The sequence below is a fragment of the Salarias fasciatus genome, chromosome 2 (genome assembly GCF_902148845.1).
Source record: "Salarias fasciatus chromosome 2, fSalaFa1.1, whole genome shotgun sequence".
Taxonomy (NCBI): Eukaryota; Metazoa; Chordata; class Actinopteri; order Blenniiformes; family Blenniidae; genus Salarias; species Salarias fasciatus.
The window spans coordinates 27,803,632-27,827,331 of record NC_043746.1 but is presented as its reverse complement, the minus strand read 5'-3'; the positions used below and the strand labels follow the sequence as shown (position 1 = coordinate 27,827,331).

Genomic DNA, 23,700 nt, shown 5'->3' with positions numbered 1-23,700 from the left:
TTCTCGTTCACTGGAGTGAACTAAAACACATGGTGGCTGAGCAGTGGGGCTATAAGCAAACCCACACCAGCAACACAAGAGAAGTGGAGAGTCCAGCCCTTCTCGAGATTTTGGGTTCCAGAGCCCAGGCTGTGTGTTGGGGTTAGCCCAACTATAGCTAGCCGGTATCTTTCAACCTCCCTCACAAGCTCAGACTCCTTCCCCTCCAATGAGGTGACATTCCATGTCCCGAGAGCTAGTCTCTGTGTCTGAGGATCGGGTCGCTGGGCACCCTGCATTTGGCTGCCATCCAATGCACAATGCACCTGACCCCTGCGGTTCCCTCGGCGGGTGGTAGGTCCGCTGGAGGGTGGGCCCACATCGGGCCAACCTTCAGCCAGTCCCTGTGGTAAAAAGGTCCGGCCGCAGACAGAGGATAGTGCAACTTTCTGAGGCCATACTAAACAGTTCTGCTGCACATGCTCAGTAGTTGGACAATAACAACATTTCCGTCCAGGGTGTCATGACTCCCAGTCCGATGCTTGTTCTGTGTGTGTGTGTGTGTGTGTGTGTGTGTGTGTGTGTGGAGATATATGAAATACAAGGACTCATCCATGCTGTCGGTTCAACCTGAATCACCCAACAACCCAGCTTCACAACCCTGAACCTAGACACAACACTTCCAGATGTTTTGCTCTTAACACACACAGGACTGAGGGCTGAATCCTTGGCCTGACCAATAGCTAGCAGGTATATGCTATATGTGGGGATCGCACAAAGAGGAGACGGACACAGGAATAGAGTCGAGTGGGGTTTATTATCCACACACAAGTGACAGCTGTCATTCCAGGAAGCAACCCCCTGACAAACCGCTTCCGCCCTTTTAACCCCCGCCATCAGCGTGCCACACCTAGCCACGTGACTAAACCCCGCCTCTTCTAATATGAGGCAAAATACTCTCCCAGCAGACACCACAAGTACATATATTTAATTATAATAACCAGTGCATATACGAGAGGGGACCGAAAAGAAACCAGACTGCAGTTATAAAAAAAAAAACAAGAATGATTTCAGACTTTTGGCCATTATATGTCACTATAGCATAGCCTTAAGCATAACTGTGAAAAATTTCACCTCCCAAAGACACACAGGCAGCTCACACGCAGTGTTTATGTTATTACAGTCCCGCTCCCTTCTTCAAAAAATCCCAAAATGGTCCTGCGCCTTTTAACCACGGAGCAGAAACAGACTCGCGTGGACATGTGCCAGGAGCTGAAAAGGCAGCTGGAGGACAATGGAGGGCTGTTTGGGAAGATCATCACTGCTGGGGCGGTTCCGGGAGGCGGTCAGGCTGAAGCGGCCGGCGCTGCCTCCCCAAAGTGCATGAATAGGAGGAGAAGGAGAGCGCGTCCACCAAGCGGCAGTTTGTTTGTTTCTTTTGTTTTCGTTGGCTCCATCGATCTCGAGAGATCATGGGGGGAGGTTTGTGCCGTGGGTTTTCAGTCAGGGAGCTGCAGCGCCGGGCGTGACTGTAGAGGCCAATACGGGATCCGCAAATCCTGCCACAGCCACTGCAGATGAACTCTTCGCAGTGTGGTTGAGATGTCAATGGTTTCCGTTGTCTGCTGAGTCTCTTCTCCCCCCAGCAGGTGTCTCTTCTCTCTTCTGCTTTTCTGATGACATCCTGGGTGGTGGTCCGCCAATCAGAGCGTTCGGACGCGGCTGACTCCAGGTCAGAGGGGTTGAAGCCTCCAGCTTTGAGGTCACGTTTGCAGACGTCCTTGAACCTGAGAGCTGGGCGTCCCTTTGACCTGTTTCCAGTAGCCAGTTCCCCGTACAATAGGTCTTTTGGGATGTGGCCTTTTTTTATTCGGGTGACGTGGCCAAGCCATCGCAAGCGTCTCTGGGTCAGGATGGCAAACATACTGGGAACTTCTGCTCTGGCCAGGACGTCAATATTGGAGACACGGTCTTGCCAGCTGATGCCCAGTAGCCTGCAAAGGCAGCGTTGGTGGAAAGCATTCAGCCAACGTTCCCGACAGGAGTAGAGGGTCCATGTTTCACTGCCGTATAGGAGGGTGCTCAGTACGCAGGCCTGGTAGACTCTTATCTTGGTGTTGGTGGTTAGCATGGAGTTGTCCCAGACACGCTTCGCCAGGCGGGCCATCACTGTCGATGCCTTGCCGATGCGCGTGTTCAGTTCGGCATCAAGGGAAAGGTTGCTAGAGATGATCGAACCGAGGTAGGTAAACTTGTCCACTATCTTAAGGGTGTGGTCACCGATGTTAATGCTGGGAGCACTGCTGACATCCTGGCCCATGACCTTGGTCTTTTTAAGGCTGATGGTGAGGCCAAACTCAGAGCAGGCATCAGCAAAGCAATTTATGAGACGCTGGAGCGCTTCCTCAGTGTGGGCGGCAAGACCAGCATCATCAGCGAAGAGCAGCTCCCTGATGAGAACGCTCCGTACCTTGGTCTTTGCTTTGAGGCGTGCCAGGTTAAAGAGGCCTCCGTCGCTCCTGGTGTGGAGAAAGACGCCGTCTTCAAAGTCCTTGAAGGCGTAGCACAGGAGCATGGAGAAAAAGATGCCAAAAAGGGTTGGAGCAAGGACACAGCCCTGCTTCACACCATTCTTGATCGGAAAAGGGTCTGAGGATGATCCCCCGAATTGGACGACGCCATTCATGTCCTGATGGAATGACTTGATCATGCGCAAAAGCTTGGGGGGGCATCCGGTTTGCTGGAGGAGAGCAAACAGTCCATCCCTGCTGACCAAGTCAAAAGCCTTGGTCAGGTCGATGAAGGCCAGATATAGGGATTGTCTCTGCTCCCGGCACTTCTCTTGCAACTGTCTCATAGAGAACACCATATCTACAGTTGACCTGGCTTCTCTGAATCCACACAGTGCCTCTGGGTATACGTGTTCAGCCAGTAGTTGTAATCTGTTGAAAACAACGCGGGCAAAGGCTTTGCTAACTGTGCTTAGGAGTGAGATGCCACGGTAGTTGTTACAATAGTTGGCGGTTTGTAATGTCCACTAATAATCCATGTGCACATAGGAAATCAGCCCCAAGGATTGAAACAGCTACATCAGCCATCACAAAGTCCCAGCCGAAGTGCCGACCGTCAAAACACACAGTCACATACCAGGTGCCGAATGTACGGATAGCAGTCCCGTTTGCGGCATCCAGCTGCGGACCATGTTCACCGCTGGCTCTATCAGTGCTGGAGGCCAGTAGAATGCTCTGTTGTGCACCCATGTCCACTAGAAAACGCCTCCTGGACACAGTGTCTTTAATAAACAGCAGTTTGTTGGTATCCTCAGCGCTCACAGCTGCCACCGAGCATGAGGCAGCATGCAGCACTTCCCCCGGGACCCGAAACGCCAGTGGAAAAAACACCGCGTCCTTATGCCACTTCCTCGCTGCAGCGACTGCAGCATGTATGTCCCCCTCCTGCTGGTGTTGCGGCTCCGGCGGGCAGGTAGCATGGACTCCAAGTGGTCGTGACGCGAGCAAGATCCTGTCAGCTTCCTCCGCCAGACCCCGGTAGTCCATAGTCCGCGCCAGCGACGAGGTAGCCAAGGCCGTGCGGACCAGAGGCGACATCTGGTGCAGGAACAGCTGTGTGAAGAGGAAGGACGCATCCCCGGATCCCAGCAGTGCCAGCATGTTCTCCATCAATTCTATGGGCGTGCTGTCTCCCAAGCCATGAAGGGACAGCAGCCGCTCTGCAAGCTCCGCGTCCGACAACTGAAAGAGCCGGAGGAGCTGCGCCATCAGGGGAGTGTGCCTGTCCTGCGTCAGCGGGTCACGCAGGAAACCCATGACACAGTGGGTGGTCGCTGAATCCAGAGCTGCCACCACATAGTAATACCGTGTCTCGTCCACCGTGATGCCTCTGAGCCGAAACTGCGCCTCGACGTGCTGGAACCAAGGCTCCGGATCCTTTTGCCAAAAGTCTGGCAGCTTGATCGCCGTGGCGTAAACAGCGAGGGCGCCCTGCGCTCCTACACCGTTGCTTGACTCCACAGACATGTAGTGTCAGGGTCACCAATGTGGCGGTCGCACAAGGAGGAGACGGACGAGAGAGTAGAGCTGGGTGTCGTTTATTAGCAGCACACAGGTGACGGCAGCCATTCCAGGAAGCAACAACCTGGCAGATCATTCCTGCCCTTTTAACCCCACCAACAGTGAACCACACCTCCTCAGGTGGCTAAACCCTGCCCCTTCTAATGTGAGGAAACACCCTCTCCCAGCAGACACCACAGCAGTAATATATTTTTTTTATCTTAAATCATGTGAAATATTATCTCTGTTGTGAGTTTTTGAGTTTAAATAAATGTACAATAAAAAGTTCTCTTATGAGTAACTTTATTGTCTTCAACATATCAGAGTCGTCTTATATTCGGGCCAACACTGTAATAATTAGATTATTAACAATTACCAAATTTTAACAGTAAAACCTGAAGGATTCTGGAGTTCTTGGACAGAAGAGATCGACATTCCACTCATAACTGTGAAATATTAACGACACAAATTATTCAAAAAATTATATTAAAGCTAGGGTTGGCGATCTTGGAAAACTAGCATGTAGCACGAATGTAGCATCTCCCAAGGCTCCGCCCAGCTCCCACCCCATTGGAGGAGCTCCGTTGGGAGCGGAGACGCAGAGACGTTCCGCGCGTGCGGTGCGCGCAGCACTTCCGCGTCCAGTGCGTTCCTGGCGTAACCTGTCCTCAGCGCTTCGTTTCTTCGTTTTTCTTTATTTGCACTATGCCAAGTATGGCGCACTCACCGGTAAGTAAAGCCCCAAACATTCTTCTCCGCCATTCTGCAACGACGTTCCGTCCTTCTACGCGCGCACTGAATCAGGGTCAGTGCACGCCATTGACATGTACGCGCAGGGGGCAGGTCGAACGGCGAAGGGATTTGATTGGTTTAAAAGAAGGTGTCCCGTCAAGACGATTGGTTGCTGTTTTTCCCGTTTTACTCCTGCTGTAGATAGCGGATATTTTCCAAACTACTTTAAGAACACGCTATGAATTGTTTCCCATCGGGTCATAAAGATCATTTTAACCAGTATTTAAAAAAATGTATCTCATTCAAATCGCCAACCCTAGCTTTAATTATACAGTACTTATTAACAATGAAGCAAAACCAAACACAATTCTATCAAGGGGTTTATACAACTCGTGTTTGTATGAGTGTGCGTGTGCATGCGTGTGTGTGTGTGTGTGTGTGTGTGTGTGTGTGTGTGTGTGTGTGTGTGTGTGTGTGTGTTTCACGGAGTTGGCGGGTGAATGTGTGAGTATCTGGATGGCGGAGTTAATCGCTCTCTGCCGAGTGAGAAGAGGAGCTATCTTGGGAGCATCACAACAGGAAGTGTCAGGTGTCTGTGGGAGTATCCGCATGTTTCCACGAGTGAGTCTGATCACCTGCACACACAGCCCTGCCTCCCCGACTCATGTATGTGCCGCACAACACGGCTAACGGGGGGATCGTCCTGTCGCGTGACATATAGCTTAAGGTCACTGTGATCAGAGTTAACAGGGACAGCCTGGTTAATTATGAAGCAGTCGCATCAATATCTAATGAATTCAAGGCAAAGCTGCCACATGTCCCTCAGACATTCAGATCACAGATTATAACTTCCTGCAACCCGACAGACTGAACCTACGGGTGGGATTACAAGAAATATGAAGTCCAGAGAACAGTGAAAAAATTAGTGTCGGATTCTGCTGGTGACCGTCTCTAGTCTATTCCAGTATATATGGGTGTGTGTGTGTTTCTCAAGTGAAAATTTGAATGAATGAAAGAATGAATAAATTAATGAATGAATGAAATCAAACTTTTCTGAAACAGAAACTTAAAAATGATGCGTCTTCTCTTAAAATGTGTAATCAGGGTCTCATAAGTTTGAGCTCAAAAGGTTTCTGTTGTCCGATAAACTCTGGATTGTTTTGTTGCTCTGGGAGAAACATGAAGAGAAAGTGTCTCAGTCTCAGTAATGTTTTATACAATAGGTTCAGAAATATAGAATTTCACATCGAAAGGAGATTAAATCATTTCACCACATAAAAGCCATACATTAATATGATGTTAGTTATTTCAAGCTTATTTCAATTCTCTTGATTAAAATCACAGCAAATCACTGAGTTTAGTAATCAACAAACTTCCGTAATACTTTAAAGAATTTTAAAGAAATGTGCTCAGTCACAGTTCGGCTGTGTGGGAGGGTGGATGACATTTTTGTTGCCTCATAATGACCCATCTTTGACATCTGCAGGAACTGATGTCTTCTCATTTTGCTTCTGTCTCCAGCCGTCACCGTGAAGCTCTTTCCCGTGCGTCAGGCCTCCGCTATCTCTTTACAGGCCTGCTGAATTATTCAGGGGTCTGGTCACGTTTCCGTGGGTGTTCCCCTCGTCTCGTGCCAGCATGGTGACCTATATCCAGCTCCCGGCCTCGATGTACAGACCCCTCTGAAAAGAAATCTGTCCGCATTGTTCGCATGCAGCACCGCGGCCGTATGTCTCAGATGGCAACAGCACACACACACGAACAAAGCAAATCGCAGTGCTTCGTCGTCACACTGACGTGTACACACATACCTACTTAGGCCACCTCTGGGGTCGCATGACAGAACACCCTACTTTAGGGAGCACCACTTTCTGAATGGGTTAGAGAGAAGCTGAAAACATTTTCAAAGGGTGGAGGATGTCCACGTTACCAGGATCACTTGATATTTTCAATTAAAGCTTATTTTGTCCACTGTGATTTTAAACCTGGACTCTGGGGACAAATATTATTTATGTTATAATTGGGGTTAGGTTATACACAAAGTCTGACGGAGATCACCTTTGGGATCCTATTTCAAACAAGAATGGTTTCAGCAACTTAAGAATCTTCTACCCCTTCTTCTGTTCCATATATGAAGTGTTTGCAGTTTGGGTTACCAAAAAGTATGTTCTGTTTAAACTTTCCCTGGGATATCCTAATAAAGAGATTAATAAACTCTTGAGTCTCCATTCATTACTTATCTTAAAAGTTACAAATTGCCAGTGGCATCTCAAGCACAGGAAGTCTGGTGGGGCACAATGCACACTAACATGCAAAGATTTCATCAGTGAATCTTAACTCAAAGTACCTCATTAATCAGATCATCAGCACACGTTAATGCAACAAGGGCATTAACGTAAGTTTAAGTTGCATTACCAGTGACAGCGTTTTAGTTCTCAGAAGTGGCTTATAACCCTGTTTTACCGCAACCAATTACAAATCCAAACCATCAAGCTGCAAGTTATACCGCCACTGCGACACAAAGCAAAATTTCAGAGCAGGAAACTGCTTTATGCTCTTTAAATCACAGTCAAGACAACCTCGCAAAAGTGTAAAATATGCTCACCAGTGACGTTTACAACTTGAAACGTCGATTATGATCTTTGATCTGGGCTAACGAGTCAATCATTTCTCTGTCTAAATCACACCAAGCTGTGAATAAACTGTTTTTATCGATAAGAGTTCTGTACCGCTCTAGACTGAAGAACTGGTTTCTGTACTATCCCACCTCAGTGATATTCAAATCTTCTGGCTTGTGAGCTCCCAATTATTTAACTTGAGCAATTCACACAATCACACAGCACAGGGAGCAAAGTTTGAAGAAAATGCAATGTATTACTGACTTTTGTTTGGCAAAAGGAACGATTACATTCTGGAAAAAGGAGCACAACATCACAACACCTCCAGTAAACAATTATTTGATGCATAATTGCTCTCAAAAAAAAAAAATCTTTTCAAGCTTGCTTTTCTATTATTTCAAGTCATCTCAGTTGAACTCTTTTCAAAATTTTTTGCTGTTCACTTTATAACATTTGAACTCTTTTCAAATTGCTTTGCTGTCTAATCAATTTAAACCATTTTTTATGTTTGACTCTGTCAAACTTTTAGCCGACAGGCATCGAGGACAAAAAAAAAAGTCTCTCTAGATGCTTGTCTGTCTCTTCAAAGCTGTGATTCTATTTCGCACATAATTTTTGACATCTGTCCATGTCCGGTTTTTTAAGGCCAGTGGTTCACTTTTCAAACAGATCATGCAGTTGTGTTTTGCTGGAACAGTGAAAGTTTCAATGAACTTCATCAGGTGTCTCTCAACCGCGTTCACTTCTTCTGCTTCCCATTTGCGTCTGGATTTTCTTGCTGGTTCTGAGAAGAAAGGAAGAAAATGCAGCCTTATATGTCAGTAGTTTGTGAGCCATGTGCACATAAGAAGGTATCATCCATATTATAAGACTCTAGTGCTTGATTTGCAACTTTTAGCAATTCAAGCTTTGTGCAAAAAACACCTACATTTGACTGGACAACACAAGGTGTTATGATCAATAAATACTGTTAAAGGTGTAATATAGGATGTTCTATTTGCTTTCAGTTCCGGGTGGATCATCAAAATAACTGGTGGGTCTGTTTGTCAGTCATTCTGACGAGCTGGTTTCGTAAGGCCGTTCTACGTGCTCGCTCCCAATAAGCTTCTCCCTTTTGCGCATTCAGAGTGTTTATGCAGCCGTGAGCTTCTGTTCCAGCCAGTACTTACCGATGGCGAGTCTGACATAATGAAACTGTAACTGTTTTGGAAAATAAGCTTTATGAACGAGGCCGATCGCAGAAACTGTAAACAGAGCCGTGCACGCCCAGAGAAGAGGAGATCGCGCTCGCACGCTTCTGCCATTATAGCCAACACTGTGACAGGCTCTTAAGAATTTTAAAAACAAAATCATTAAACATTCTAAAGATAAGAACGAACTATGTCTAATATATGCTAATCTTGGCTAGTGTATGGAGGTTAGCTTTGTAAGGTCATTCAGGACCTGGCCCAACCTCCATGGCTAATCAAGAACAAGTACAATATTTTGGACAGAAACAACACCATGAATTATTGTGTTTTGATGGCTGTGTGATGTAACTGTTCACCTTGTGTGGGAGGAGTAGCAGGTGCTGGTTCTGAAGATGATACATCGAAGCCAGGAGTTATGTGCTCCATGTCAGTGCTACTAAGCCCCTCTTCATCACTTGAATCATCCTCTTCTTCATGCGAGTGTGGTACTTTCTCTGAGGAAGCACAAGACCAATGGAAAAAAAGAAAAGCTAAATTAAATGGGCAGAATAACTGAATCTTAAAGGAAAAATTCAGTTTTACAAGCGCAGCAACATGATCGAGTTTTCATAAAGCAGGGCTTCTCAACTCTGGTACTCAAGGGCCAAAATCCTGCTTGTTTCAGGTCTCTCCCAATTGCAACGCTCCTGATTAAAATAAAGTTTTGATTCTGGGCTTCTTTGCAAGGTTAATGAAAACATCAACTTTAGCTTGAGGTGTGCTGAAGCAGGGAAAGAGCTAAAACATGCTGTTCACCAGATCCTGAGGACCAGAGTTGAGTAACCCTAGAGTGTAAGAGGCAATGTTTCAAAAGATAAACATATTTTGGCAATTGCCACCAACTCCTATATTAAAACCAAAGTATTAACCAACCTTCAGGGTCGATTTCAATGTCGTCCAGCTTCATCCCTTTGTACTGTGATACAGTGCCCTTCTCCATAGCCAGCAGCACTTTGCTCATCCGAGCGAGCTGCAGAGTTCCTTGAGGCAGACGGTAGTACTGTCTGTGTATCCGAATGTCATGGCCTAAGAAGTCAGCAAGTTGGTCACACTCATTTTCATCAAGGTTCAAGATCTGTGACATTGTTGCAATATGTTTTCTGAGCTTCGTTGAGGTCAGTGCTTCAGGATGTTTGGCACCACAGAGTTTGGCATATTTCTGAAGACATTCTCCCCCTCTGTAGGCTGACAAAGCTTCTGGTCTCCCAAACATGAATAAATTCTCACGGAGTACTCCACAGCTCTCCCTTTTCTCAGCAAGCAGCTCCATTGCAGATACCATTGATGGTTTCAGAAGGACAGGGACCATTCTCCCACGTTTCCCTCGGATCTCTACCCTCGCGAAAAAGTCACACATCTTCCTCTCAAATGTTGTCAGACATTCAGCCACGTCTTCATGCAACACTGATTTGTTCCGGGACCCAAAAGCAGCCAGTGACATGCGAGATACCTCTCCTGCTCTTCTCCTGTTGAATGTGATGGCTAAAGCAAGCGTTACTTTAGCCAGGGCGGCATAGTTTTGTGGAGTAGGGGAGATCCTTAGCATCCTCTCCAAAAGACATTGGTCATTTTCCATGTGAAAATTCAGTTGTTTCACATCTTCAGTGAATGGTAACACCGGTGGCACATTCCACTTGGCCTCTTTAAGAGTATTCAGTGCTCCTGAGGAGATGAACTCTTCCCATCTGGTGTCGTGTATAGCCCTGTAACTTTTAGCATGGTCTGCAGTGGTGTGATCATCAAGCATCATAGCATTGCTCTCAACAATACTAGAAATTTTCTTGAGACTGTGGCCAAGCTTGAGGGCTAAGGATGGAGTGCAATATGTATTGGTTTCAGCATTGTATCCCGCTGCCTCTTTCACTGCACGAATCACATGAGGAAAGTTTTTGGGGATGAAGAACTCTTCCATCTTCTTCAGAGGGGTAATCTTTTGAGCTACAAAGAGCAGTCTTCCTACTTCTCTCATCTTTTGCCTGATGTAGTCATCATTGTTGTTTCCTTTGTTCTTTAGTTTGTTGAACATGTATTGTCCCAGTTGGAGGATACATTTGTCATTCTGGACAACTTGTGACACGTCATCATAGTTCATGTGAGTGAGAATTTTCTGGAGTCCATCACTAACCTCAAGACTGACGGGTGTGGTAAGAGCACATAGGGATCGGACTCTCTTTCTTCCAACTTGGGGTGCATCCTCTCTGGTCTTCTCAGGACACACTTTGACATGTTTCCACAATGTTTTTTTTGAGTAAAGACCTTGGCAGTGAGCACAATGAATAAAATCTGTACCATTTCTTTTCTTCTGCGTACGGTAACGTGCAGCAAGATATCCAGTTCCATTTCTAACCACATTTATATTATGTGCAAAGTTTCCTCTGTTGCGTAGAATGGTTAGCCGAACTTGTCTTTCTTTGGATTGTTTTGGGTAGTAAAATGCTTTTGCAACGTCTGCTTTGTCAGCATGGACAGTCTGAAGATGTCGAGCAATTTTTGATGTTGCCTTGGAGCAATAAATGCAATAGTTCCTTTTGTCATACACTCTACGTCTTCCAGTATTTGAGGTAGACGCCACATGAATCGACCTTTCCTTCACTGGGCTGACTGCTGAGCTGCTTTCCGTTTCTGAGCTGAAGGTTGAGCTGCTATGTTTCGACGGACTGAATATTGATCGTCTCTTCTTCTTCTTTGAGCTGAATGTCGAGCTGCTTTCCTTCTCTGGGCTGAATGTCGAGTTGCTTTCCTTCTCTGGGATGAATCGCCTCTTCTTTTTTGAACTGATTTTCAAGCTGCTTTCCTTCTCTGGGCTGAATCGCCTCTTCTTCTTCTTTGAGCTGAATGTCGAGCTGCTTTCCTTCTCTGGGATGAATCGCCTCTTCTTTTTTGAACTGATTTGCGAGCTGCTTTCCTTCTCTGGGCTGAATGTCGAGCTGCTGTCCTTCTCTGGGCTGAATGTCGAGCTGCTTTCCTTCTCTGGGCTGAATGTCGAGCTGCTGTCCTTCTCTGGGCTGAATGTCGAGTTGCTTTCCTTCTCTGGGCTGAATGTCGAGCTGCTGTCCTTCTCTGGGCTGAATGTCGAGCTGCTGTCCTTCTCTGGGCTGAATGTCGAGCTGCTGTCCTTTTCTGGGCTGAATATCAAGTTGCTTTCCTTCTCTAGGCTGAATCGCCTCTTCTTCTTCCTTGAACTGATTTTCGAGCTGCTTTCTTTCTCTGGGCTAACTGTGCATCGCTTTTTCACATGTCGAATGGTCGTACTCTTTTTCCTTAGACTGTCCCATATTGTTGACGATAACAGAGGAATTTTTGAATTCAATGGTGTGCTTTGGGTGGACAAAGGAATGCTGTCATTGGAATCAGAGCCAGTTCCCTCAGTGTCAGGTATATAATCAACATCACTGCCATCTGTGTGACTGCTGTGATCAGTTGATTCACTTGAGCCAACTTGTTGGTCCTAAAGAAAGCGGAAAGTGGAGGTATAAAGGATTACTTGGAAGTTTTACAATCATACCTCATTTCAGCATGTTCACTGCTACTATCCAACAATCGCTAAAAACTTCATGCATTACTGCATCACTTTCCATCGCAAACTTGGTTCAGATCCAGAAAACCTCAATCACCACCAGCCCATTCCCAACCTCCCATTCATCTGTTAAATATGAGAAAGGACAACTGCAAACTCAGTTCTACACTGATTCACAAAACCTCTTCAAGTTATTGTAGTCTCTACTCAAAAAAGTACAGAAACAGCCCTTGTCAAAATCGCAAATGATCTCCTCATGGGAGCAGCATCTGACCTTTACACCATAGCACTGCACTGGCTAGCAGTTCAGATACGTTCACAATATAAAATTCTTCTGCTGACATCCAGATGACCAGTACCTCAGGTACAGAATGTTATCATTTGCATTGAATAACATAAAATGACCAATCCAAGTGTTGAGACATAACATTTGATCACTATGAATTATACTCACATTATCCAACTGTTGGAGCTGCTTATCAAGATGTGCACACTGATGCAAGAGGAGAGTACGCTGACTTTCAATTGCACCGCGTTTTTCCTCTGAAGACATGTAACGTTTCAAACATTGGTCATGGTGCAGTTTCAGTTTAGCAATCCTGGATTCGAATGCCTGAGAAAGATAAAAATTAAAAGAAAAAAGAGTTACTTTAACATGGAAATTTGAATCTACACTGGTTTAAATGGTATGTTCTGGTTTATAAAATTTATCTTACATAAACATGTATTATTTTGATATAGGCAAGCTCACAATGTCAACCAAATTGAGGATATCAGTAGATACACCTGAAATATTGTCCTTACAACTATACAAACTGGAAAATAACAATTGAACAACCAACGGGTTACAGATGTCTATAATAAGAAACTAGAATTTGGCACTCAGAGAGCACAGACCTCCGACACAGCTCAAATCAGTCACCAACAACAATAAGAACAACATATGTAAGGGATTGCCACATGGCGGCCCGCGGGCCGGATCCGGCCCACCGAACCGTCCAATCCAGCCCGCGAGAGGATTCCAACACACGCACGTGCACGCACAGACACGCATGCACGAACACAGGTACGCACGCATTACCCCGGGCCCTCGAGCAGATGCACCCACCCCGAACTGACGGTTCTCTCCCCTGGTGTGCGGGCGCATGCCTCCGTCGCCGCAGCCCCCCTTGCCCCGCGGCGCGTGCGTGCCGCATAGGCCCCCTGTCGGCGGGCCTGGCCAGCCAACTATGTGAAAGGTCTCGTTATCTCTCAATGATAAAGAATCCTTTAAAAAATTCTTGGAACCAGACAGTGATCCGGATCATCACCAAAACAATGGATTCCAAGTTAGCCCAAGACCCACCTTTCCACAAAGTTTCATTGCAATCTGTCCATTACTTTTTCCTTAATGTTGCTAAAAAACCAACCAACCAACAAACCAACAAACCGACGTGATTCCATAACCTCCTGGCGGAGGTAATAATAAAGAAAAGAATAGTCATTGAAGACCACAGCTGCGTGGGCATGACACAAGATGTCATCTTTGAAACAAGCTTTGTGCTGTGGGAAGACACTTTTAAAGTCAAAACTAAAACATGGTATCACAGTACCGAATATAAATATTACTTGAACTGTCTCGTTTGTAGAGTCACATACCTTGTTAACCCAGGAAGAGGATGTCTCCACATGCTCGACAGGAACCGATGACCTATGTTTGCTGATCATGCAGTCATCCATGACTGACGTTGCCACAGGAGAGGGGGGTATCTGAAGCTGAAAAAAAAAAAAATCCACAAAGTAAGTTGTGTTAAGCAGACACAAAGACAAGACATGCAGCACAGGGACTCTCCAGAAACAGGGTTTGGCACCTCTGGGATGTACAGTGTTGGAAGATGCATGCTGTTGTGTTTTCTAACAATTGTAACAGATTCCATTACAGCTAAATTGAAGACCGCTCACCAACTGTGGACACACAAAACCTGAACCTAAAATGGGGGACATTGCTAGTTTTGTCTCTCTTTCAACCTCAATATAAAACCATCCACATGATTGGGGACACTTGACACACAAAACCTGAACCTAAAATGGGGGACATTGCTAGTTTTTTCTCTCTTTCAACCTCAATACAAAACCATCCACATGATTGGGGACACTTGACACACAAAACCTGAACCTAAAATGGGGGACAATGCTAGTTTTGTCTCTCTTTCAACCTTAATACAAAACCATCCACATGATTGGGGACACTTGACACACAAAACCTGAACCTAAAATGGGGGACATTGCTCGGTTCGTCTGTATTTCAACCTCAATACTAAACCATCCATATGATTGGGGACACTTGACACACAAAACCTGAACCTAAAATGGGGGACAATGCTAGTTTTGTCTCTCTTTCAACCTTAATACAAAACCATCCACATGATTGGGGACACTTGACACACAAAACCTGAACCTAAAATGGGGGACATTGCTCGGTTCGTCTGTATTTCAACCTCAATACAAAACCATCCACATGATTGGGGACACTTGACACACAAAACCTGAACCTAAAATGGGGGACATTGCTAGTTTTGTCTCTCTTTCAACCTCAATACAAAACCATCCACATGATTGGCGACACTTGACACACAAAACCTGAACCAAAATCTAGGGAAACTATCGTAAAAGTTGACGTTTTACCACCAATATGCAAGTCTATCATGAATACTGTCTCATCAACAAACATACACAGATTATAGAAAGCACACTGAAGACTTACAGACAAGATACATTACAGTTACAGACCACTGCTATGTGAAGGGAAAAGAGAAGTAGACTAGATTACAGTCTGTACTCACACCTATTGATCAGATAGTGAGTTGAGTGTGTCAATGGATTATCTCTGTTATGAAATGCAGCTGTATGAGTTTGCGGCAAAGACTGCAGAAAGGTGATTGTGGGTATTTTGGCCACCTGTGTTGAGGTATGCTAAAGCATTACATCTTGTGTGTGCGCTGTCTGTCCAAGTTTAAGCACTGTGGGATGAGACTCTTAAAGCCAAAAATGATGAATCGGTGTTTTAAGAGATGGTATCACAGTACTACATACTGTATTAATATGACTTGAATTCTGTGATTGTCTGTAGAGTCACATACCATGTTAGCACAGGAAGAGGATGTCTCCACATGCTCAACAGGAGCCGCTGACAAATGTTTGCTGGTCATGTCGTCATCCATGAACGCCGTGGCCACAGAAGAAGGGGGTATCTGAATCTGAAATAAAAAAATCCACAAAGTAAGTTGTGTTAAGCAGGCACAAAGACAAGACATGCAGGACAGGGACTCTCCAGAAACAGGGTTTGGCACCTCTGGGATGTACAGTGTTGGAAGATGCATGCTGTTGTGTTTTCTAACAATTGTAACAGATTCCATTACAGCTAAATTGAAGACCGCTCACCAACTGTGGACACACAAAACCTGAACCTAAAATGGGGGACATTGCTAGTTTTGTCTCTCTTTCAACCTCAATACAAAACTATCCACATGATTGGGGACACTTGACACACAAAACCTGAACCTAAAATGGGGGACATTGCTCGGTTCGTCTGTATTTCAACCTAAAAAAAAACCATCCACATGATTGGGGACACTTGACACACAAAACCTGAACCTAAAATGGGGGACAATGCCAGGTTCGTCTGTATTTCAACCTCAATACAAAATCATCCACATGATTGGGGACACTTGCCACACAAAACCTGAACCTAAAATGGGGGACATTGCTAGGTTCGTCTGTATTTCAACCTCAATACTAAACCATCCATATGATTGGCGACACTTGACACACACAAACTGAACCAAAATCTAGGGAAACTATCGTAAAAGTTGACGTTTTACCACCAATATGCAAGTCTATCATGAGTACTGTCTCATCAACAAACATACACAGATTATAGAAAGCACACTGAAGAATTACAGACAAGATACATTACAGTTACAGACCACTGCTATGTGAAGGGAAAAGAGAAGTAGACTAGATTACAGTCTGTACTCACACCTATTGATCAGATAGTGAGTTGAATGTGTCAATGGATTATCTCTGTTATGAAATGCAGCTGTATGAGTTTGAGGCAAAGACTGCAGAAAGGTGATTGTGGGTATTTTGGCTCCCTGTGTTGAGGTATGCTGAAGCATTACATCTTGTGTGTGCGCTGTCTGTCCAAGTTTAAGCACTGTGGGATGAGACTCTTAAAGCCAAAAATGATGAATCGGTGTTTTAAGAGATGGTATCACAGTACTACATACTGTATTAATATGACTTGAATTCTGTGATTGTCTGTAGAGTCACATACCATGTTAGCACAGGAAGAGGATGTCTCCACATGCTCAACAGGAGCCGCTGACAAATGTTTGCTGGTCATGTCGTCATCCATGAACGCCGTGGCCACAGAAGAAGGGGGTATCTGAATCTGAAATAAAAAAATCCACAAAGTAAGTTGTGTTAAGCAGGCACAAAGACAAGACATGCAGGACAGGGACTCTCCAGAAACAGGGTTTGGCACCTCTGGGATGTACAGTGTTGGAAGATGCATGCTGTTGTGTTTTCTAACAATTGTAACAGATTCCATTACAGCTAAATTGAAGACCGCTCACCAACTGTGGACACACAAAACCTGAACCTAAAATGGGGGACATTGCTAGTTTTGTCTCTCTTTCAACCTCAATACAAAACTATCCACATGATTGGGGACACTTGACACACAAAACCTGAACCTAAAATGGGGGACATTGCTCGGTTCGTCTGTATTTCAACCTAAAAAAAAACCATCCACATGATTGGGGACACTTGACACACAAAACCTGAACCTAAAATGGGGGACAATGCCAGGTTCGTCTGTATTTCAACCTCAATACAAAATCATCCACATGATTGGGGACACTTGCCACACAAAACCTGAACCTAAAATGGGGGACATTGCTAGGTTCGTCTGTATTTCAACCTCAATACTAAACCATCCATATGACTGGCGACACTTGACACACACAAACTGAACCAAAATCTAGGGAAACTATCGTAAAAGTTGACGTTTTACCACCAATATGCAAGTCTATCATGAGTACTGTCTCATCAACAAACATACACAGATTATAGAAAGCACACTGAAGAATTACAGACAAGATACATTACAGTTACAGACCACTGCTACGTGAAGGGAAAAGAGAAGTAGACTAGATTACAGTCTGTACTCACACCTATTGATCAGATAGTGAGTTGAGTGTGTCAATGGATTATCTCTTATGAAATGCAGCTGTATGAGTTTGAGGCAAAGACTGCAGAAAGGTGATTGTGGGTATTTTGGCCACCTGTGTTGAGGTATGCTAAAGCATTACATCTCGTGTGTGCGCTGTCTGTCCAAGTTTAAGCACTGTGGGATGAGACTCTTAAAGCCAAAAATGATGAATCGGTGTTTTAAGAGATGGTATCACAGTACTACATACTGTATTAATATGACTTGAATTCTGTGATTGTCTGTAGAGTCACATACCATGTTAGCACAGGAAGAGGATGTCTCCACATGCTCAACAGAATCCGCTGACAAATGTTTGCTGGTCAAGTCTTCATCCACTGATGACGTGGCCACAGGAGAGGGGGGTATCTGAAGTTTCAATAAAACATAGAATTAATACACCACTTCCATCAAATACATTGTGGTGATTAAAGCCCTTTTATCTGTTTGCAACGCCAGAAGTTGTAATCAGATTAAATGAAGCTGTCGTGTGAAAAATGTATTTTCTAAGATTTCGATATCAAGGAAAGAATGGTGCATCATGATTTCAGCATCATGAGAGCTTTTTGTTCAACATTAGTCATGGCTGACTTGTTCTATTCCTCTTCATATTACACAAGATCATAGTAATGTGATGAGATGTCATACCTGTCTGCGCCAAGGCCAATCTGAATCACCATAATCATATGCAAGTTCTTCCCCTGGTACAATATCTCTGTTTGCAAATAGGCAGAGGTGAGGTATCCCATCCGCTTGGACTGTCCGCATTTTGCAGTTTGGATTCTTGTGCTCATCATTGACTAGTCTCCCAAGTGAGTGGTCCTCCAGAGATGCATCAAGGCTATTGAAAGGACAAAAATTAAAATGATCAGATCGTGGTGACACCTTTTGCTTGGATCAAAATTAGCTGTATATGTAATTAAATAGGAAAAACTGAAACACAAATAAACTATTTTGTCACTTTTAGAGCCTGGGGTACAAAATATAAATGAAAAACACAATAGAACAGCTTAGGTGCAGGGAATAATATCTTAATGTACTGTTAGAACTATTCAACTGCTGTGCATGTGCAGTGTTCAACTGTATTTGCTGGAAAAATAGAAGTTTTGGGCCAGGACTCGGCATCAGCAGATATTCAACAATAAGTGACTTGGATCAGGATCAGGAAAAAAGTTGATTGGGACAGTCCAATATTTAATGATTCCTTCGTGTAAACTATAGCTGCAACAATGTCATACTTAACATTACTTACCACCACATTTTCCCATTCCATTGAAAATCAAAGAGGTATGCTGCTTGGGTCTCACTGTAGGTCTCAATGACTGAAAGACTGTCTTGACTAAGAAGTTTCCCTCTGTACTCCACGATGAAATCTCCTTTGCTAAAAGGTTTTGAAGCAAAAACACCTCGCCCTTTAAGAGGAAATAAATGCATACATGTTAAAAAAGTTTGTATCTGCCAGATCAGTCTACCACATTTCACGTTAGAGATAATTCATATGCAAGCTTGTAGGTGAGACCTGTTGAAACATTCACACTGCTGCAGAATATACCAGCACATTAAGTTAACTTTATTGTATTTATCACTTATTTTATATAGCATTTTTCACCACTACACTAGTATGAAGTACATAACTTCCTGTTGCTCCACTGTAGTTATCCTTATGATCCTTTTGACACTGAAAATGCTGGCAAAATAATTTGGATTCAAGCCGAAGGAGAGGACTGGGAAGGTGACAGTTTTGATTAAATGTGAAAATAAAAAAATAAAAAGTTATAACCACAGTCCAGTTTCTTTTGGGTCCCCCCTCGTATAACATGTTCCCTACATTGAAGCTGCTGTGACAACCCTTTTTTGTGTAAAAAGAAAAAGTTAAGATTTTACCATCTGAGGTTGAGAGATGTCCACATATGGGCATGCAGCCATCAGAATAAGAATTTATAATGTCAAACTTAGAAAGTTCCAACACACTATGTGTTGAAAAAGCAATGATGCCTTAATATTTAGGTGAAGCTCACAAAAAGACAGTCCATGCAGCTTCCCAATCAGAGGATTATTTGAAATGGAGACAAAGTGCTCAAAGCCAGGCTTTTCATTTGTATTATTTACTTTGAAAACCAAATTTTATACAGTATGTGTATGAAAAACATTTGAGGCAGGTAAAGACTGACCTTTGTGAGAGTTCACAAATGCCTCTCTGAGACCAGGCTTGTCAGCTTGAAGTTGTATATATTTCTCTGCATCATGTTGGGGAATGATTCGCAGCTTCCTTCTGGATGACTCCTTTGAGCAGCAGCCACCATCAGCCATCTCTGAATCTGTTTAGCTGAGAAGAATATATGCATCATTAACATCTATTTGAAACCAAACTTAAAATGTTATTTCACCAATATAGAACATTATTATATTGCTTAATCACAATACTGCATAAGCATGATTCTATGGGCAGGAAACCTCTGAGCAGAGCTGCTCACCTCTTTTGCATACTGTATTGTGTCAACAGAACAAGAAAGTAATTCAAAATAAAAGCTATCATTGTATACTTCTCACTCCAGCTGAACCTGAATATTCAGCATGCCTGTTGCAGGGTTACTTCTTAATTGTAGCCCATCATGCACTTGTCTGCAGTAGTGCACATGTACATTGTGCACCTCTGCAGACAGCTCCACCCCAGTAACTCCTAGTACTAACAGTATAAAACTACATAAAAGCCCTGCATTGAAACGCCTTTAGTACGAAGTCAAAGTGAAGCTGACTTATCCATGTTTAAAGTGCTAACTGTGCAGTAATATGGTCCTTGGCTGTGTTTTATGCTACCTTATCTATAAAAACATGTTTTTAAGTTAATATCACTTCCTAATATAATGTGAAAACATGTTGTATTGATATTCTGCAATCACCATGTTTGCACCACTGCTGTCACAGACACACACATGACCAGCAGGCCAATATTGCTCCTCACAGCATGACAATATTAAAAGAGGTAGCAGGTTCAGTCCAGTTGCAAACTTAAAGATGGTCAGAATCAAATACTGGTTTCCGCCAGACCTTTTCAGTCCGGGCACCCCGCCCACACTAAATTCTGCAGCACCCGGACAACGGACAAGAAAAAAAAAATAGCGTTGTGTTAGAGTCAGCAATTAGCAGTGCAGTGCGGAGCAGCAGCCGCACTCTGCGCCGCTTCGACGCTCCATGTGAGCAGCAGGCACTGCTCGGCTTCGCTCCGCCCCAGCAACTCTCGTGGATTTCACTCCCACCCCCCCACCCCCCCACCCCAGCCAAACTTTAATCCTGCAGGAAACACTGAGTTTGCTGCAGTGACTTGCTTAGCTAATAAAAGTTCCAGTCAGCCCTCCATGAACAAGCTGTCCTCTCAGAAAAACTGAAATAGTGGACAACGAGCCACCTTCCCTCCCCCGCCTCAATTGCAAGCTTAGCTTCTGGAAGTTAGCATACTGTTTGCTAGCTGAGTTCAGCTCATCAGTCACAGCCACAGATCCTTAGTTCCATGATTTACTCTTATCCTCTTGCCCTCAAACCACATGCCTGACACAGTGTCATTTATCAAGCAAAGTAGAAAGCTAATCATGTTACTTACCATCAGCCATGTACTCCTTGCCTGGGTCCTGTCTGACTGTGTCGTCCGACTGTGGCAGGATTCCCGCGAGTAATGGAGATGTGGGCGGGGCAATGTTAAAGTTTCGCGCGCTGCTGTGAAAAAAAAATCTACAAGATCTTTAAAGTGGAGGCCGACAGAATGGCTGAAAATAAAATGGAGAAAAACACTAATCGACTAATATAAGCCTAATGACCAGATATTACATGGAGGATATAGATATTTGAGAAAGAAGAAAAATAACATTAAAAAAGAGATTATTTTTTTTTAAGTATAATTATTACATATTAACAAAAAAAAACCTGGAATAATTTGAAAATTAAATTGACAATAATAAATATAGTAAAACTGAACTAAGGTTCTGCATTGAGAAGCTTACAATATAAAGGCAAAGTAACACTTAAATTATCCAAGTTAAAAGTATTCACTGGCTGCATTTTACATAATTTTGCTGATACATAATGTTTTTAATTTTTTTTTTTTTTTCATAATATTACCTGGTAGTTAAATCTACATGAATACTTCATATTTATATTCTATGAGATCTCCATATGTTTCTACCATCGCTGTCATGTGTAACCTATGTATGCCCTCATGCCTCCCCAAAAACTCCACCAATGAGGGCTAATGCTTTTTTTTTTAAACAAATTTCTTCAGTTCAAAAATCACAAAACAACATCTTCAGAGGTCAGACGACAACGCTGTCAGACACATCCCACTCAGGGAGAGATAAACTATAAAATCACCCAGCCAGGACCCATGGCCTCACCGTGGAGGTGTTCTGATGAGGTTGACCTTTGACCTGTGACCTCAGCATCACTCTGGGGTGTCCTGGGGAGCTGAAATTTCACACGGAGGATGTACCAGCAGCCCCGAAACATAATCTAGAGTTTTATCTTTGTATCTCAAAGCGTGGAGGAATTCTCCTGTGATCAGACTGCAGCATCAACAGGGGTCCCTCAGGGGTCCGTGCTTGGTCCCTTACTCTTCTCTCTGTACACCACCTCACTTGGTGCAATGATTCGCTCCCATGGCTTCTCCTACCACTGTTATGCTGACGACACTCAGCTCTTCCTCTCTTTTCCACCTGACGACACAACAGTCTCAGCTCGGATATCAGCATGTCTGGCTGATATCTCCACCTGGATGAAGGAATGCCACCTTCAGCTAAATCTGTCTAAAACTGAACTCATGGTCTGTCCAGCTTGTCCATCTGTCCAGCCTCAGATCAGTGTCCAGCTTCATTCGAGCCTACTTTTCCCCCCACCTCAACCAGAAACCTGGGTGTCATGATTGATGACCAGCTGACCTTTAAGGTTCATGTGGCCTCAGTTTCTCGGTCTTGTCGTTATGCCCTCGACAACATCAGGAAGATCAGACCCTTCCTGACCCAACAGGCCACACAGCTTCTGGTTCAGGGTCTCGTGATATCACGCACTGACTACTGCAACTCTCTCCTGGCGGGTCTCCCTGCATGTACAGTCAAACTTCTTCAGATGATCCAGAATACAGCAGCACGTCTGGTCTTCAACCAGCCCAAAAGAGCTCATGTCACTCCCCTGTTCATCTCCCTTCATTGGCTTCCAGTTGCAGGCAGGGCTTTCCAGCGAGCAGCCCCTCTCGGCAGTGCGTCGCTCCATCTCCGAGTTAGCCCGGGACGGTTGACGCGACCCCGCAGCGCCCTTGGGGTTCCCGTTCAGAGAGTTTTAGCGCATGCCAGTGGTGGGGTCGGGTGGGGCATGCCCCTGCGATGAACCCGTCCTGGTTCGAGCCCTCTAAGTCAATTGCTTGACGAAATGCGGGTAAAAAGCCACTGTTAGCCAAGAAACCCCGATACCCAGGATTAGGGTTGAGGTTGGGGTCTCTCCAGGTCTGAGAGCTCTGAAATGGCTCACTGGGGTTCGTAACGTCACCACAAACAACCCCTTAAGTTTTGAGCCCGTCAGTTACCCCCGTTTTAGCACCATTCACTGTCAAAAGTGGGCATTAGCAGCTAACGGCTAATAAAAGCACCCTTTCACTGTTTGAAGTATTTCTACAAGTTGGTGAGGGCTGACCCTATCCCGAAGGTGTGTAAGGTCATGACAAACAAGGTGTGAAAGTTTGAGATGGATAGCTATCACCGTTTGGGTGCTATGAATGTAAACAGCTGATTTTAGCTTTTTGTTTAGCCTAAAATGGTACATTTAGCCCCATTTACATATTTCTACAGATGCTGGAGAGCTGAAAGCTGGCACGCTGGTGTATGAGGTCACTACAAACAAGCTGTGAGAGTTTGAGCCAGCCAGCTCTCACCGTTTTGGATTTATTAATAAAATTATGAAAATGGAAAATGAAGAAATTTGCATTTTTTCGCTATTTCCTTTTGTCCTACAGCCACCACACCTTACACACACAAATAGGGTGTAGAGATGGTTATTTCCATTCTACTTTGAGCTCGTTTGGTGCAGTATTTCAAAAGTTGTGAGCAAAAGATGCTCCGTTAAGCGATTTTTGGAATTTCCTGTGAGAACGGGCTCACAAGACCCCCTGAAACAGTTCCGCTGGGGCTAGAGGGAGGAAATCTTACAGGCACGCCAGGGATCCCCTAGGAGAGATATATTGAAGCCTCATCCTCCTAGCTCCAATTGTTTCAGAGTTATTCAGTGAAACGTGTGCTTGACCTCTTGACCTCTCGAACTCTGCCCC

At 44.3% G+C, this 23,700-nt stretch overlaps 1 long non-coding RNA gene across 1 annotated transcript; it reads right to left on the bottom strand.

The window, feature by feature from the left end:
- Positions 1-18,148: 18,148 nt before the first annotated feature.
- Positions 18,149-19,777, bottom strand: LOC115400961 (uncharacterized). The gene is made up of 3 exons (XR_003932841.1): positions 19,568-19,777; positions 18,649-18,808; positions 18,149-18,237 (listed from the first exon to the last, which is right to left on the bottom strand). It is a non-coding gene; the product is annotated as an uncharacterized LOC115400961 (long non-coding RNA).
- Positions 19,778-23,700: the final 3,923 nt, after the last annotated feature.